Here is a 17,657-nt window from a genome sequence, read left to right as displayed (position 1 = left end):
GAAGTGGCATGCAGAGAGTTGATTAGATGGCTAGGTAGACCAACCAGCAAAACGAAAAGACTATGAGGGTAGCATACTGAGGAGTGGTCCATGTCCGCGTACGTGCCCATCCTTCTATCGCTACATGTGCCACTGGTTAGTTGAGGTCACTCTTTTGAATCACCATGGCGAAACAATTTATGATAAACTTTTATTTCTACATCCCTCCTGACAGGTGGGACCTACGCAAAACTCTCTTGGGTGGACGAATAGATATACAAACATATCCATCTCTTTGCACACAAAAAATGTGTCATAGCTGGTTCAGATTGATATTGGCGCGTGCCTGCGAGGCACAACCTTTTCTGGTTAAGGAATATGTGGTTATCCTAAAAAAGAAAAAGCCCTTCTTCACGCTTCCGCATGCACAATAATTTGGTTCTGCTTGCAATATGGATGCTACTTGGAGGATTAAGTGAACCCAGAGGCATGCTAGCACGGGAGACCTATTTCCGCTATATAGTACTACTCCGTATGTTACTACTAGTAGTAGTACAACTATGACACACTTGGTGGTCAAAATATTATTCATCTGGTCCTCACAGTGAAGTGACAAGACCCTGCGCCCGAGGTGACACTAGTCAAGGCAGCGTGTTCGGGTTACCAAAGTCAGCCTCACCCTGTGCATTGTGCAGTCACTGTCACTGCCGATGTATAGCATGCCTCGCCTCGTCTCCCTCTCCCCTAGCACCACTCCATCTCCATCTCCATCTCACCAGAGATCCTGAGGTCACACTTCATCATCTCACTGTGCCCCCACGTACCCTCGCCTCGCTCGCCTCCTCCAGTATCACTATTCCCTCGCTAGCCGCTCCAACATCGAGAGCCTTCTCCCTCATAATAAAGCCCACAAAAACCCCACCTTCCAAACTCCACCATGGCCGAACGCGAACCGCGCAGCATCCATATGAGTCGCGATTGGAGCAATCTCCCCAGTGACATCCTCGACCTCCGTTGTTCGTGTATGGATATGTTGAGCGTCGTGCGGCTGGCTGCATGCTCGAGGGACATGCACGCAGCCATCGTCGAAGTGAGGCCTCAACTTTTCAAGAAACCCTGCTTGCTGCTATCTAGTCTAGTGAGATTTGCTCACCATGATATGGAGGCATACATGATGCCCCTCGACTTGAATCCAACCTCCATTAGCCGAAACTTCTTTACAGGTATGTAGTGGGTCGCCGTACATCATGCCCCTCAACTTCAATCCGATCACCATCGCCCGAAACTTCTTGGCAGGTATGTACTAGGTCGGCATGAACTCCCACTGGATGGCTGCCGTCAGAGAAATGGGAAAAAGTTGGTGCTCGTGAACTTCCACAACTCCCATGAAATTATCCTTCCTCTGTTGGATTATGTAGGGTTTTACCATCGCGGTCCAAGTCATCTAGATTACCACGTTAGTTGGACGGACGTTGTTTTGCAGAAGATTGTAATCTGCCAAGTGCCCACACGATATGCGGATTACGCAGACTTCAAGATAATTGCCTTGTTCGACCGCGGACTCGCCTATCTTTCCATCGGTGCCTTCTTTAGCTGGAGACGACTCACCTCGCAGTGGATCATCAAAGCTGATACACACTTCTGTGAGGCTATTGAACACGATGGCATCATCTACACGATCAACAAAGCAGATGGCACCACGTATTGCTGGGATGGCACGTGTAAGTTGTTTTCATCTGATTTTAATGATAACGCCATGACATTGTTTGAACTTTTTCTGATGATTGGCATATCCCTGTTTGAGCAGAATTTGAGTAGAACTATGGCAATGTATTAGAGACGTCGTAAATCAACTATATTTGGGATGAGTTAATTCATGTGATTGTGACCATGTCATTGCAGCCAATTTGTACCCTTGAATAATCAAACGGTCAGGAAGATATGTATATTTTCCTTACTTTATAGTAATCTATATACTACTCCCTCCATCCCAAAATAAGTGTCTTGAGCTTAGTACAAATTTATATTAGAGCTAGTACAAAGTTGAGACACTTATTTTGGGATGGAGGGAGTACTAAATATGAGTGTGTTCAATAGCCATGTTAGTTTCCTCATTTTCATGATGTAGAAACATGCATCACACTGTAGGTTTCATCTAACCATACATTAGGGAATTAAATGTGCATATGGAGAACTCTATATTTGGAAGTAGTGAAATCCTGTAATGCTTACCATGTGTACATACCTATATTCGCCCTTCAGCAATCAATGGCTAGAATAATATCCTCACAAAATTTTTGCCCACACAACATGAGTATATAACAATGCATGGTATGTTAGTTTCCCTGAAGAATTTGTTTGTGAGGACAGAACATGATTACATGACATGCATGACATGGTTTTTTCGTGTGAAGAATCGATTGCGAGATAACATGAGTATAACCATGCATGTCACTTCTATATTTTCGAACCCAATATACATCTCCCTGTATTTTCCTATCAGTTCCAACAGGGATAGGTCAATGATGTTTCTTGCATTATCCTACTCATGCTTTGAACAATGCCGATCTTATATTAAAAATGCCCATCCTTTTTGATATGATGCAGTGTCCCTACAATTACTGCCCTTTGTAATCACACCACCTTTGCCAAAAACAGGGAAGCACAACTGGTTCCTCGCTCGATCATACAACGACAAAAGACTGATGATCATTCGCATACATGAGCCAGTATTGCAAAAAACCCACTATGTACAAGCACCATGAAATGTGTGAGTATCCAGGCAGTGGCTGTTACGTCTATGAGCAGGATACCAGCTTGTTGGGGCCTTCAGGATTTTTGAGTTGGAGGCGGGTAAACAGCCTTGGTTCACACTCTTTGTTTCTCGAACTCAATTATCCGATTAACCAGGAGATCACCATTGGCAAGGACCTTGATGGAAGAGAGGCTTTTTTCTAGGGAAAGCTATGTCTACACGGTGAGCCCTAGGACTTTGGGAGCAGACTCCCCTAATTGTCAACGATATAGCCTACAGCCAAAAGAAGGTAGAATGATAAAGGCATCTGGATTAACTTTCATCCTTGGATGTCTCAAGTCCGATAGGAAGTGATGTGGTTCAAGCCTTCAAGTTGACAGGTAATTGGGATGTTGCATCAAAAGGGTGGAGTTTTGGTGTCTCCGAATCACTGGTGGCTGAAGCGGGGCTGCAAATTATGATGGTGTTGGATCATCCTTCTTCAAATGACTTGTTGTCTTTGGTGCTTGTTCTGGATGGGTAGTTCTCTCTTTTGTTATCCTCGTCTATGTCACACTTACTATGTAATAGTCGCCTCTATTTAGAATGTCATTCTCTTCTGGATCACAAGAGTCTGAGCACTGTAGATGGGTGCGTTTTGGTGGTGTAGCAAGACTTCTTATGAACAATCATGGCTTGCTGTTTATGTTAGTAGTAGTCACTAGTCAGTGTTTGAATGTTGTATATATCATTGTTTTGAACTGTTTATTGTCTCGAACTACTGGTGGGCTAAATGAGGGCATCACCATTCTCTAGTGTTCAGAGTATATCTCCTTTTTTTAAGTTATAATTTGAGCTCAGTGTCTTTTCGATGATGTACACTTGTTTGGGCCAGTGAGGTGTCATTGAATATGGGCCGAGTAGTAATGCAATGCCAAACAGGTCAATTATAACTCTCAGGTCGTGCGCTCAAAAATAAGAAAGAAAATGACTCTTAGGCCGACATGTGGGCACCACCGGTGTTTTCGCGCGCTTGTGCGCCGAGAGCATATTGGCGCGTGTTTGAAATTCATGCTACCTTTTCATCCCCAATCTCTCGCCCTTCCCCTACCTCTGGAATCTCGATTCCTACTCCAGTTTTCCCAAATCCCCCTCCCGTACTCCCTGTACTCAAGCACAGTATCATGTTGCCGGTAAATGCGGATCTCCAAGCTAGAGATCCTGAGGTCCGTCCTGCCTTCGGGCGCTGCGTGCTGTCGGTCAACAATGGCATGGCGGCGCTTGGTGACCAGTTTGCCGGCAAAGTGCTGATGGTAACCATAAATGGCAATCGACATCCCATCTCACTGGACGACCATGTCAAAGCTCTTGGCATTGCGCTCGGCATCCAAATAAGTGACTTGCTCATCGAAGTCTGTCCGCCACTGGCTGATTTCTTCGTCAGGTTTCAGACAACTTTCATTTCACAGTCGTGTGTTTGAATCTTCCTGGCATTTGTTCTACGATGGCGCACTGGTGAGCTTTAATCGGTGGCACCCAAGATGGGGCTCTGTGCCCTCTGAGCTTGATTTTTTTAACAAAGCTTACCTTCCGCCGCATGCCTCGATGTGCTTGGAACAGCGAGTCCATGAATGAGCTTATCAACGACCTAGGAGGAGAGCTCGTAAGTATGTTTGTTCCTCTAGACAGCTAGGCTCTGATAGTTATGGCATGGATGAAGAAGCCGTCCACCATGCTGAAGGTGATTGGTGTTGAGATATCGGTGCAGGAACCGGGGTTGTACTATTCTTTGCCACCAAGGCTGTCGTGGACAAGGTTAGGTATGTACCTGTATCGAGTGTTCATGCATGTCGAAGAAGTGGTCAATCCATCAATCGAAGTCCTGGCGCCGCTGCTAGTGCCAGGGTCCGTCGACGATGTCCATTACAGGAGTCAACGTTAGACTTTCCCCGTGTTGCTCGCAACGATGGATGGCATAGGCCCTACTCCATCGCGCGGCAGAGGCCACTGATTCTTTGGAAGAAGAGACAGGGTTGGCTGCCTGGATGTGCTAAAATTTGAGGTAACAACTGAATCTTCTCACATACTAGTTACATCTGAGCTATCGGTGTGAAGAACTTATGTGCTAGTACATTTGATTGTGACCTATTCTATTTTTGTACTTGAACTTTTTTTAGAAAGGGGTGTACATCTACTTAATGTGCTAGCAGAATTTATTGTGTTGTCTATCTTTTTTCTTTGCACATCATTCAAGATATTTGCCCGTCATTGATAAATACGATGAACGGTTATGTACGAGTTTGTTGGTTTCAACATAGCCCTACCTGTAGCGATCTATTGCTTCCACCCTGATTGTGCCGCCAGCGTGAAATTTTTGTATGCAAGTTCAGTGTGCTATGATGTTCTATATGATTGTGTCAACTATATAAGTTTTTACCGAGCATCAACAATGCATATGGCTGAAAGATGCATTTACGAGCATCGACCAATGGGTCTCTCTCTGTCTCTCTCTCACATAGACACAAGTGGGACCGTTGAATTATTTCTTCGCTCGTGACAACTTTTAATTAGGTTCCACTGTACTCTAACTTTTTCTTAAGTTATTAACTGAGCTTAGTGACTTCAAAAAGTTGTACAGAAGCCTTGTTTGGGCCTTTTCAGGTGTTGGTGAATGTGGGTTGAGTAGCCATGTAAAGTTGTACTATACTACACATGCCTTTTTCGTTGAACATCAGCAATGCAACTAGGATGACAGTTGTACCCAAGATCCTAAAATAAGCGCAGCCTAGCCTATGTTTCTTTTAATAAAATGCACAACTTAGTTCCTTTTTTATATTATAAAATTACCAAGCCAACTTAATTTTTTAATAATATTCCTCTCTCAATATTATTTTTTATACAAAATGCTCAGTCCAGACCATCATTGTTTTTTCACCCATCCCAGAAAATGGGTCCATTTCTACTAAAATCAAATGGCTTGTAAATTATCAGAAATGATAAATGGGCTACATGTACGCAATATTATTTTTCACCCAACCCAATAAAATAGGTGTACTTGAATAAATAATCAAATGTGCTGTAAATTATCATAAATAGTAAATCGACATTATTATTTTTACCCAGCCCAGGAAATAGATTATTTTTTGAGTCAATGCCCAGGAAATAGATGTATTGGCAAACAAAATTAAATGGGCTATAAAACCTAAATAAATGGGTTGCATTCCGCCACAGCTTCCGAAGCTGACTTTGTTGGCCCACTAGACGAAGCCTGTGAAAGGTGTTGTCCATTTAGTGAACAAAACGATTTAATGGTCTAAAACAAATGGCCAACAAACAATTCCGACATCTGTAGTCATTAGATTGACATCCAGCGGTGATCTTGCTTCTTCAGTATCTAATCTAGTTGCTCTTGCTCCAGCCGCCAAAACCATCACCGGCTAGAGCGTCGACATCTGCCTCCCGTGGCCGGCTGTGCTACCACGCGGGCCTCGCCGCCCCATCCTAATCCTAACAGTGGCTAGGTCATACTTGTACTCTCCCACACCTTCTGCTATTCTCCGGTGAAGGCAGCCTCACCCGGCAGCCGAACTAGTCCCTCGTACTCCCCTCCGCCAGGGACTCCAGTGCCCCTTGTTCCATGACTCCAGATCGTTCCCATCTTAGGCCTCGCCGTCGTCCTCTGTTGTGGTCCACTCGACGATGCGTGGTCAATAATGAGAGCCGGCATGGAGTATGTCGAGAGTCTAACAACTGGGAACCACCAGCTACATCTTCGCAAGCAAGCTAGTGCCTCCTTATTATGCGGGAATAAACGATTCCTCCCCCTAACAGGTTGGACCCACCATCTACAATCTTTGCACGCAAGGATGTTCATTCTTATTACGTGAAAAAAGTCGCACATGACAGCTGGGACCCACGAGCTACATCTTCACACGGAAGGAAGTGGCTCTTATTACGCGCAAGAAAAATGATTCCTCCCCTGCTAGCTCGGACCCACCTGATTTGGAGGCTGACTGTGGGCCTACTAAGTTGACACGTACACAGGGCTTTTTTAACCTAGTCAACAAACAATTCTAGCAGCAGTGACCGTTGGATTAACATCCAACGGCCACGCTATTTCTTCAATCTCTAATTTTCTTGCTCCAGCCGCTGAAACCAGCGTTGGTTGGACTGCCTGCTACTGCCTCCCATGGTCGGCTGTGCTGCCACCACTGGCCATGCCATCCCTCTACTCGCCCACACCCCCTATTATTCTCCGGCGATAGCAGCCTTACGTCGCAGCTAAACCAGTGAACCCTCGTACTCCCCTCCGCATGGGCATCCACCTGCCTCGTCTTCTCTGGCTCCGCACCGTTCTCTTCCTAGGCCTCACTATCGTTCACCACCTTGATGCTCTCGGTGCCTCATGGTCAATGAGGTCAACGAACGACAGTAATCAGAAGAGGACTTTAGGCTGTAAGGCTAACAGCTGGACCCACCAGCTGCATCTTCAAATGCAAGAAAGTGCCTCCTTATTACTCGCAAAATAAAAATGATTCCTCCCCCCGACAGCCAGGACCCACCACCTATATCTTTGCATGCAAGGAAGTGCGTCCTTATCCTGACAGCTAGGACCCACCTACTTGAAGTGTACGTAGCATTGTCTGTCTGGTCACAAACATGTACGTAAATACTAGTCGATCGGTCTCTCTGCAATGATGAACTATGGCCGAGCAAGCAGCAGCACGTGTAGTAGTAGAGCCCCCGACATAGCAGTTTAGGCAGTCCAGTCAAAATTGTGTACACATACGTACAACCAGATGCCAAAAAATACGGCCACGTACGTACGTACGGGCGGGGTCTTGAATGCCTACTCACGCATACGTACGGACAGGGCTCATGTACATGGAGAGGCAACGGACTGCAGCAACGCGTCCTATACATCGGCAGCCAACCAGCTGGGTCGGAATGGAGAAATGTCTTGTTCATCGAGAGGCAACAGACTGGGTCAGAAATGCATCGTGTTCATTGGGAGCCAACCGGCTTGGATGGAACAGTCGAAACGGGGCCTGGCATACCGTAGAACGGAGGAAAGATACTGGCAATCCGCTGTGGACGACATGTATGAAAAAAGACTGAAGGATGTTTTATGTCCGTGTCAAAAATGCAAAGGAATTCTCAGGCTCGACCCCTTTGAGGGTGGCACATTCAAGGCGCACCAGCTCATGCATGGTTTCATGCATGGCCATACTCGGTGGATAAGTGAAGATGATCATTATGATGATGATGATGATGATGATGAGGAGGACGTCGACGGGGCAGGAAATAACGACATGGGGCCACTAGACGAAGAGATGACCGATTATGTGCCCGAAGAGGAAGACGGCCTCGGAAATGTAAATGGCGAAGAGGCAGTTCAAGGCGGAGAAGACGCGGACACGCCACCGTATTCGTCGCTACTAAGTTCAGCCATGCGGGAACCGCATGTTCGAGACCTGCTTCGCAAGAAGACGACTAGCGACAAAGCTGCTTCTAGAGAGGAGGCCAAACTGGCGCAACTAGAGGTAGACTCGATGACACCTTTGTATGATGGTTGCAATAATCCCGAGGTGACCCGCTTGAGTTTCACACTAGAACTTCTAAAGATGAAGGCAAAAAACAAATGGACAGATACAAGCCTGGATGAGCTTCTGAAGTACCTAAAGAAGGTTCTTCCCGCGGGAAGCCTGTGTCCTACTAGTGTCGAGGAGGCAAAGAAAATCATGTGCCCTCTTGATCTGCCACATATTAGATATCACACATGCATGAATGATTGCATCATATATCGGAACGAGCACGCTGAAAAAACCATCTGTCCAAAGTGCAATGCTTCACGATATAAAAAGGCCGGAAAGAAAGCTCCATAGAAAGTTATATGGTACTTTCCGATCACTCCGCGTCTATAGCGGTATTTCATAGATCCTAAGGAAGCAAAGCTTATGCGCTGGCACGCGGAGAGGGTGAAGCCAGATGACGGAGATGAGCCTAAGCTGAGAAACCTCGTAGATGCTAGCTAGTGGAGAGCATTAAATGCTGAATTTGATTTTTCGCAAATGATCCAAGGAACATCGTGCTTGGCACTAGTAGTGATGGTATGAATCCATTTGGCAACCAGAACACCAATCATAGCACATGGCCCGTGTTTGTATGGATGTACAACCTCCCCCTGGTTGTGCATGAAGGAAAAATACATACCATGGCTATGCTTATTCAAGGGCCGAGACAACCGGGAAATGATATAAATATGTATCTTGGGTTACTGAAAGAGGAGTTACAGACCTTATGGACAACGCCAGCCAAGACATGGGATGCAAGCAAAGGAGAGTATTTCTACATGAGAGCCGCGCTGATCACGACGGTCCAGGACTATCTCGGTTTCGGCTATCTCTCCGGCCAGGTGTGCCACGGATATTGCGGATGCACGAGGTGCATGGATGATACAACTTCTCTGCAGCTATCGGAAGATGGCGGGTCTTCGAAAATCGTGTACATGGGGCATCGAAGATGGCTCGAGAAGGATGACCCATGGAGAAAGCGTGGAGATCTATTCAATGGTAAGGCTGAGCATCGAGGTCCTCCACGTAAGCGTAGAGGTGCAGAAATATATGAGTTATTGAAGAACTGGAAAGAGTGCCCCTCGCCGGGAAAGATGAAGAAAAAGGCGCCAGAGCCCCTGCTGAAGGTATGGAAGACGAGATCTGTTTTCTGGGACTTGGAATACTGGCCCATACTCGACACGCCTCATATCCTTGATCAAATGCATATCACAAAAAATATCCTTGAGAGTTTGCTTGGAACATTGATGAACATGGCGGAGAGGACCAAGGATGGGCCGAAGGCAAGAAAATACTTGGAATTTTTGAAAATCAGGAAAGATCTCCAAATGCCCAGTAAAAGGTCGTCAGAGGAGACGGAGACGGAGACGGAAGATAGGGGCAAAAAAGTAAACAAGAAGGAAGAACAATATTGCCCCCCCTCTTGCTTCACCTTAGATCCGAAGGAGGTCGATCAATTGTTCAAGTGCCTTGCCAAAATCAAAGTTAGTTTCGGATACTGTGGGAAGATAAGAAGATATCTGGACACTAAGAAAAAAAAGGTTCAGTGGGATGAAGTCTCACGATTGTCATGTGATGATGATGCAGTTACTCCCGGTTGCAATTAGAGGGATTATGGACACACATGTGCTTGAGACGCTTACTGACCTATGCCACTTTTTTGATGCTATCTCTTGAAAGTCGATCAGTGTGAAGAAACTCCATAGGCTACAGGAAGAGATCATTGTCATACTGAATGAGCTAGAGATGTACTTCCCGCCCGCGTACTTTGATGACATGGTGCATCTATGTGTCCACATCGTGGACGACATCATCGACCTAGGGCCGACATTCCTGCATAGCATGATGCCGTTCGAGAGGATGAATGGGGTCATCAAAGGATTCGTTTGTAACATGTCCCGTCCAGATGGAAGCATAGCCCAGGGATATTTGACCAAAGAGTGCATCTCTTTCTGTGAGAGTTATCTGACCAAAGACCGTGTTGTTGGTTTTCCCGTCAACAAGCACTGTGGAAGGCTCGAAGGCGAAGGTCACACCAACGGTCATAGGGATTTGAATGTGTTACGCTCGGGCCGACAAAACGACATTGACAGGGCAAACTTAGTAGTGCTACAACAACTAGATGTGCTAGAAGATTTCGTGACACTGCACAAAGAGACCATCGCAAAGAAATACCGTGACCGTGGGGTGCACAGGACGGACGCTGAAGTTATTAGAGAGCACAACTCCACTTTCGTGCGTTGGTTCAAAGAGCGAGTTTTGGCTAATCCCCCGGAAGAGGGTTGTCCGAACGGAACAATCATATACGCCTTAGCACATGGCCCCTCGACCAACCTCGCGACTTATCAAGCATATGATATCAACGGATACACATTCTACACGGAGGAGAAAGATATAAACAGTGATGACCAAAACTCAGGGGTGACGATGGAAGCCATGACCGGGAATGTAATTGAAAGATATTACGGAAGGGTCGAAGAGATATGGGAGCTTAACTACTCTGGATTGCATAGCGCGACGATGTTCCGTGTCAGATGGGCTAAAAATGTACACAGAGAAAACCGACATTTCACTACCATGTGTATACTCGACTCCGATGATAGCGGTACCATCAACGCCATCGCCAAAAATGAGCCATGGGTACACGCTAAACACGTGACACAATGTTTCTTCATAACTGATCCGATCAATCCCAGCCGTGTTGTCGTGAGGAGAAGCAAAAGGAGCATCGCCGGAATGGATGGAGTCGCCAACGAGGAAGACTATGACCAGTACGGTGATCCGATGAGGGAAGATGATGCTGATGACGATGAAACATATGTCAAAAGAAGAATGAAGACTACATTACCTACAAAAGACCATAATCCCTGGAGAAGGAAAAGTCACGACCATGGGCTCAATTATTCGACAATGAACAAAAGAGGGAGGAAGATCAGTCTAAAGCGTCGTCGTCGCCCAAGCTGACAAACTAATCCCCAAATTTTGTGTGTGTCTTTTTTGTATACCGGTGTTAGCGGTCAAATCATGTAATATATATTATACTAATTATTATCCGGAGGGTAACAGTGGTATTGCTCTAACGACAGACCAAATTAAAGGAAGGAAAGTGCAAAAGAAAGATAAGAAAAAGAAAAGTGCAAATGAAAGAAAAAGAAAAAGAAAGGAAGTTTTACAAAATGAAATGAAACGAAAAGGAAAAAGGAACTAATAAGTTGTAGAAAATGAAATGCAAGGAAAATAAAAAGAAAAAGAAAAATAAAAAAAGAAAAAGAAAAAAAATTAGCAGTAGCGCGTTTTATCTTGGGAAGCGCTATAGCTAAGAAAAAGAAAAAAAATTAAAAAAACTAGCAGTAGCGCGTTTCTTCTGAACAAGCGCTATAGCTAACTTAGCTATAGCACGTTTTGCCAACAAGCGCTATAGCTAATTTAGCTATAGCGTGTTTTACCAACAAGCCCTATAGCTAATTTAGCTATAGCGCGTTTTGCCAACAAGCGCTATAGCTAATTTAGCTATAGCACCGGTCCGCTAGCCCCCCTCTTTCTGTCTCTCTCACTCGCGCCGCCGCTCGTCGATCCCCTCTGACGCCAACCGCCGACGCCTGCCCCGCCCCGCCCCGCCTCGACCCCATCCCGCTCCGGTATGCCTCCCCCCCCCCCCGCCCCCTCTTCCTTCCTCTCCGACCCCTCAGCCCTAGCTCTCTCTTTGACCCCCTCCCACTCTCTGCAGATCAGCGACCCCGGCGACCCCGACGCCGACGCCCGCCCCGCCTCGCCCCGCCTCGACCCCATCCCACTCCGGTATGCCCCCCCCCCCCCCCCCGCCCCCTCTTCCTTCCTCTCTGACCCCTCAGCCCTGGCTCTCTCTCTAACCCCCTCCTGCTCTTTGCAGATCAGTGACCCCGGCGACCCCGACACCGACGCCAGCCCCGCCCCGCCCCGCCTCGACCCCATCCCGCTCCGGTATGCCCCCCGCATAGTTAGTGTTAGTGTTAGTTAGTTAGTTAATTGTTGTTAGTGTTAGTTAGCTTAATTTGCTATTAGTGCTAGTTAGTTAATTGATGTTAGTGTTAGTTAGTGTTAGCCCAGTGATAGTTAGTTAGTGTTAGTTAGCTTAATTTGCTGTTAGTGTTTGTTTTTAAATGAAAATGGAAATGAAAATAATAGTTTTTGAAAATTAGCTTATGTAGTTGTTGTCCATTTTGAAAATGAGGATTTTTAACTTAGAGTTTGGTCACTCTCTCTCTCTATAGATCGAAGCTAGGCGCAGATCGATGAGGAGGAGAAGGACCCCGGCCCCCTCTGCCCCGGCGACCCCGACCCCGAGGTGCGCCACCCCCTGTTCCCTCCCTATTCATATGTCAGCACATAATGATGCAAGGGGGAGTGTTCATAATGTGGCTGTTAAAGTGTTCACAATGATGCATGATTGTGTATATGTTGGGCAGCAACGTTCATCATTGTGTATATGTCAGCAACAACAAAGTGACCTATGTTTTGCAGGAAATGTTGATTCATTTCCATTCCGACAAATTTCAGGCGCTCTATATGTGCACTTTCTAGAAAAGGTCATGTTGAAATTTTCCGTGAATTTCGGCATGACTTGTGCTACAAAGTTGGACATATCGAGTGCTCGAGATTTGTCGCTCCAGGAATGAAACGACATTTCCGGTAAAACAAAGGTCACTTTTTTGGTCATTATTCACTTTATTATATAAAGCTCGATAATTAAACCACTATGACATTGAACCCTAGGAAATATGACCGACACCGATGAGGCCGGAGGTTCTCAGTCCCAATTAGGTCAAGCACACGCCTACCTCGACTTTCTGGCGGATCGGAGAGATAGGAAGCTGGGTGTCCGGACCACCTTGTCATGACGGATGACGATGGTGGTGGTGCCGGCGCCGACACTGATGCCACCAACGACACCGGCACTGAGACTGGCGCTGATGATGTTCCTAACTACAGCACGGAAGGTGGGACCTCCCAAGCCAGTGAGGGACAGAAGGAAAAGAGTACACGACGCCCAAATGAGCTCTGCACCAGAAGAATGGTGGTCATGGTGGTGCACCCTGGCGAGTTTGAGCCAATAGAGCCGCGAGAAGTGGCAGCGTGTTACGGCAACCAACTAGGATGCATCCTACGGGATACCTCTAACATCAACACCACAAAAATACGGAAGGATGAACATTTGAAGAAGCTGCTTCTAACTAGGTTGCACGCAAGATTCCAGTTCCCCAGTCGGAATGACAATGTCAACCCATGGGATGATGAGGGCATGAAAAAAAATCAACAACAAAGCCCTAGGGAAGTTCAGCAACGCATTGAGCGCTTGGAAAACTAGGGTGAAAAGGGTGGTTCAAGTAGACCATGAAACCTACGCCGAGATTGTTGCAGACAATCCGAAAATTACGATAGAGGACTTTGAAAGGTTCATGGAGACTTGCACTAAAGAAGCTGCCAAGGCCAGGTCGGAGAGAGGCAAGCAGCTGCAGGCAAAGAACATGGGGAACCACCGCCTTGGAAGTCATGGTTACACGGGAAAGAGGCCCGTGTGGGCTAAGGAGGACGTAGAACGTGAACGTCAGGGGATCCCAGACCCATTGGCTGAGTTCACCGACCAGCTGGAGCACGACTTCATCAGGGCCCGATTCTCGTGGGACCCTAAGAAAAAGGTTTTTTTTCATCGACGGGCCGACTATGCAATTCATGAGATTACTGGTAATTATTCTTTTTACCACCTTACATGTTAGGTTCTGATCAACGAAGTCTACTACATTCTAGTCGCATTCGTAAATGATTCACGGTACATTTTGCAGAGAGAGCAACACAAGCTTGCGGCCGAGAGCGACTCGTCGACACAGTCGACTCTGTAGTCGGCGAAGTACAAGTGGGACACTCCTTTCAACTGGGCCATGAACATAATGATGGGACACCCGCCCGGCCAGCGGCTGCAATATGGACGTGTGCATGGCGCCAGGGATGGGGCCACTTGGAAGTACTATTATAACAAGGACCCTGTGGCCAAAAGACAGAGAAAGAAGTTCAGTCAAGTGACTATCGACAAGAAGGTGGCACGGGCGATGCAGAAAGCAAAAGCTGAGACCAAAGCTGTGATAATCGCTGCCTGTAGATCTGATATGGTGGCTGCCTTTACAAGCTTGATTCCAGCAGTGGTCACATGGGTGCAACAAAATCCAAACGCGCCACCAAGTGAATTTCCCATGCCCAGCTTCACCGGGAGCAACTCAATGAACACCGGACCCATACCCATACCTAGTATGGCAACCGCACCTGCACCTCCTCCAGCACCTACTCCTGCACCCAGCTCTCACAGCAGCCCTAGCTCCATCTCTGGCTTGAATGTCGGGACGTCGACATTGGCTGAGCTCGACGCCCTCACAGTAAATACGCGTCGTCGCACCTTCATCAACTCAACTAATTAATTAATCTTCAATTTCCGTTCTTTTTGGATCTCTGATGCCGCACGTATATGTCTTTGTAGGCCGACTCCACTCCATGCACCCTCCTTTACAACATGAAGGGCGGGTTGGTGGATGTGGGGAAGGGTACTATAGTGAAGCCTAAGGATCGATTGTTTCACCGCGGGCAGATGCCTGATAATGCCTTAAGGGTCTCCGTGGCGAGTGTGAAAGCAGGCTACGAGGGTCTTCCTCGTCCGATACAAACCGATGGAGAGGATGACAAGACCACCACGCAGCTTTGGCAATGCAAAAATTGGCCGATCCTGTGGCCAAAAAATCTTCTTCGTGTCGAGTTGGCCGGGAGCACACCAACGGGACCTCAGGAAGGTATGACCACAACACCACCTACATAAGTACAACCATCGTCTGTGCTGCTTGCTGAGATCGAGAGACATGAGGAAGGGGGGCCAACCGTTTCGCTGGCAGATGATGCCATCTGCCCCATGGAAGAGGATAGGTATCATGACATGGAGGACGCCGGCGATGACCCTAACCAGTATTTCAATACTGCCTTTAACTATGAAGTAACAATGAGTCAACCATATGAATATGAGATGCATGTACCAGAGCCGGAACATCCTCGGGAGTGCAAGAAGTCTTTGTTCATGCAATCCTCGCAGGACACGCCTCCAGATGCCGGCTCCACCCAAGCTCAACTGATGAGCCAGAGTCATCCAAAGCTGAGCCCGACAACACTAGGGGTGGTGCTCAAGGAGGGTCTAACAGACCCACCAGCACCTGAGCCGAAGAAGAAGTAGAGGAAGAGACCGGCGGCGAGAAAATCCAATAAAGCTGGCAATGTTGGTTCTAGCAGCCAGCCGCCTTCGACCAAGGTTAACCGTGTACCGATGAAACATGCACCATTAATCCATGTCGTGGGAAACCAATGGTACCGGCAAATGCACTAGCTGCCATAGAAGGGGATCTCACGAGACTCCATGACCATGTGCTTTCGACAGAGAGAAGCCTCCTCGCCTCGGATGATCCAGGATACCCACTTTATATGGTTCATGTGCCGAGCAGTTGCAAGATGTATGTCCACACATGCCCCGCGGACCTCTTCTTCCTGAGGTTTGATTACATCTTCAAGATGTTTCAAATGAGGACACTCGATTTTACCTCCGTCTGCCTGTATGCACTGCACATGAACTAAATCGTTAGGAGAGAGCAAGTAACCGGTCTTGCAGTCGCGGACCCATACTAAATGCATGAGGGCTTCTTGTCAATCAATCATGCCAACCGTCAATATGCGAGTCAGTACATCGAAGAATTCTTGCTCAGCAATAAGGACAAAGAAACGATTCTCCTACCTTATCATCCTAGGTAAGTCATCCGCGGATAGCACTATAACACATACATCCTTTCGTGCATTTCAATAGTTACTTTGCACGCATGGAGGCTAAACTTGATCGTGTATTTTGCACAGCGGGGGGTGTCGTGCCGTTCTCATTGTTCTTTACTCGCGTTACTCCTGCGCTCTATATTTGGACCCGTCGAAGAACATACGGAAGAAATATTACACACACATAAAGTATGTTCTGGACAGAGCTATGCTGGGCTTCAGCATGCGGGGTGGCTACATCCAATGCAAAAAAACAAATAAGGCCGGGCTTTGTTTCATCCACAAGACTGATTTCTGTTGCATCCAGCAACTGGCAATAAGTGAGAATGATGGATTCTACGTCATCCATCTAATGATGGAGTACAGAAGGGATGTGCAATCACTTTGCATGAAATCTTTATCCGATACCCATATCCAGAGATGGGCCGAAGGCTTTGGAGTCGTGCCGGATAATCGACTTCGAAATGATTTCTACCGGATCCAACAAGAAATTGCGTCCATCATCATCAAAGATGCCCTCGAAGAGAATGGGATGTTCTACAGCGGCCCAATATCGCGAGCTGATGTCCGAACCCGCATTGCCCTACAGCGTCAGGACATGATGCCTTTCACTAAGCTTGGGTGCACCCTTCCGGATATGGACAGATGGGAAGAGTGCACTACTTAAAAACAATGTGTCTGTTTAGTTACTTGTTACTTTCTGTACGACGAAACTTCGAATCTCTCAGTATGACGAAACTATTAGATGTATTGTGCCGCGCTCTAGTTAATTACCTTCGGTATGATGAAATTTGTTAACTATGTTTACTATATATGTTGCTTCTATTTCATAATTATTTTGTTGAATTCGCTTCATGGTATATATATGTGCATCTCTGACAGGTATATAGATCAACGATGGCGAGGAAGTGGTATGCCGTGTATGTAGGGCATGTTCCGGGTGTGTATGATGAGTGGCCAGAGTGTCAGGCCCAAGTCTCTGGCTTCTCCGGCGGAAGCCAGAAAGGGTTTGATAGCAGAGCGGAAGCCGAAGCTAGTTACTTGAGATTCATAGCACAACAGGGGATTCAGAACCAGCGCCGCTGCAAAAACTACTACATCATACCGCTTTTGATCATCATGATTGCTCTTATCATGTATGTATTAGTTTAGGTAGATGATGAAACATGTGTCTATGGTGACAATGTAAGAGACATGTGATCATTAACTTGTATCACTATTTCGAGATGATGATGAGATCGGCATCATTTGTGTTGAGACTATGTTGATATGATGAGACTATGTTGTACCACTTCGATGATGATGATGAGACATTCCTTTTTCATATAGTTCCAGTGTATGTGTATGTTGTAACTGTATAAAACCTGAAAAAAATACGAATACAGCAACATAAAAAAATACTAGCAGTAGCGTGGGCTATTGGAGTAGTAGCAGCGCTGCTTACGAGTAGCGTTTTTAAGGGACACGATACTAGTACTAGCAGTAGCGATGGATAGAGGCGCGCTACTGCTAGATACAGATAGCAGTAGCGCTGGTTCAAACAA

The sequence above is a fragment of the Triticum urartu genome, chromosome 1A (genome assembly GCF_056163025.1).
Source record: "Triticum urartu cultivar PI428250 chromosome 1A, HENAU_Tu73, whole genome shotgun sequence".
NCBI classification, from domain to species: domain Eukaryota; kingdom Viridiplantae; phylum Streptophyta; class Magnoliopsida; order Poales; family Poaceae; genus Triticum; species Triticum urartu.
Note: the sequence above shows the minus strand (reverse complement) of the source record.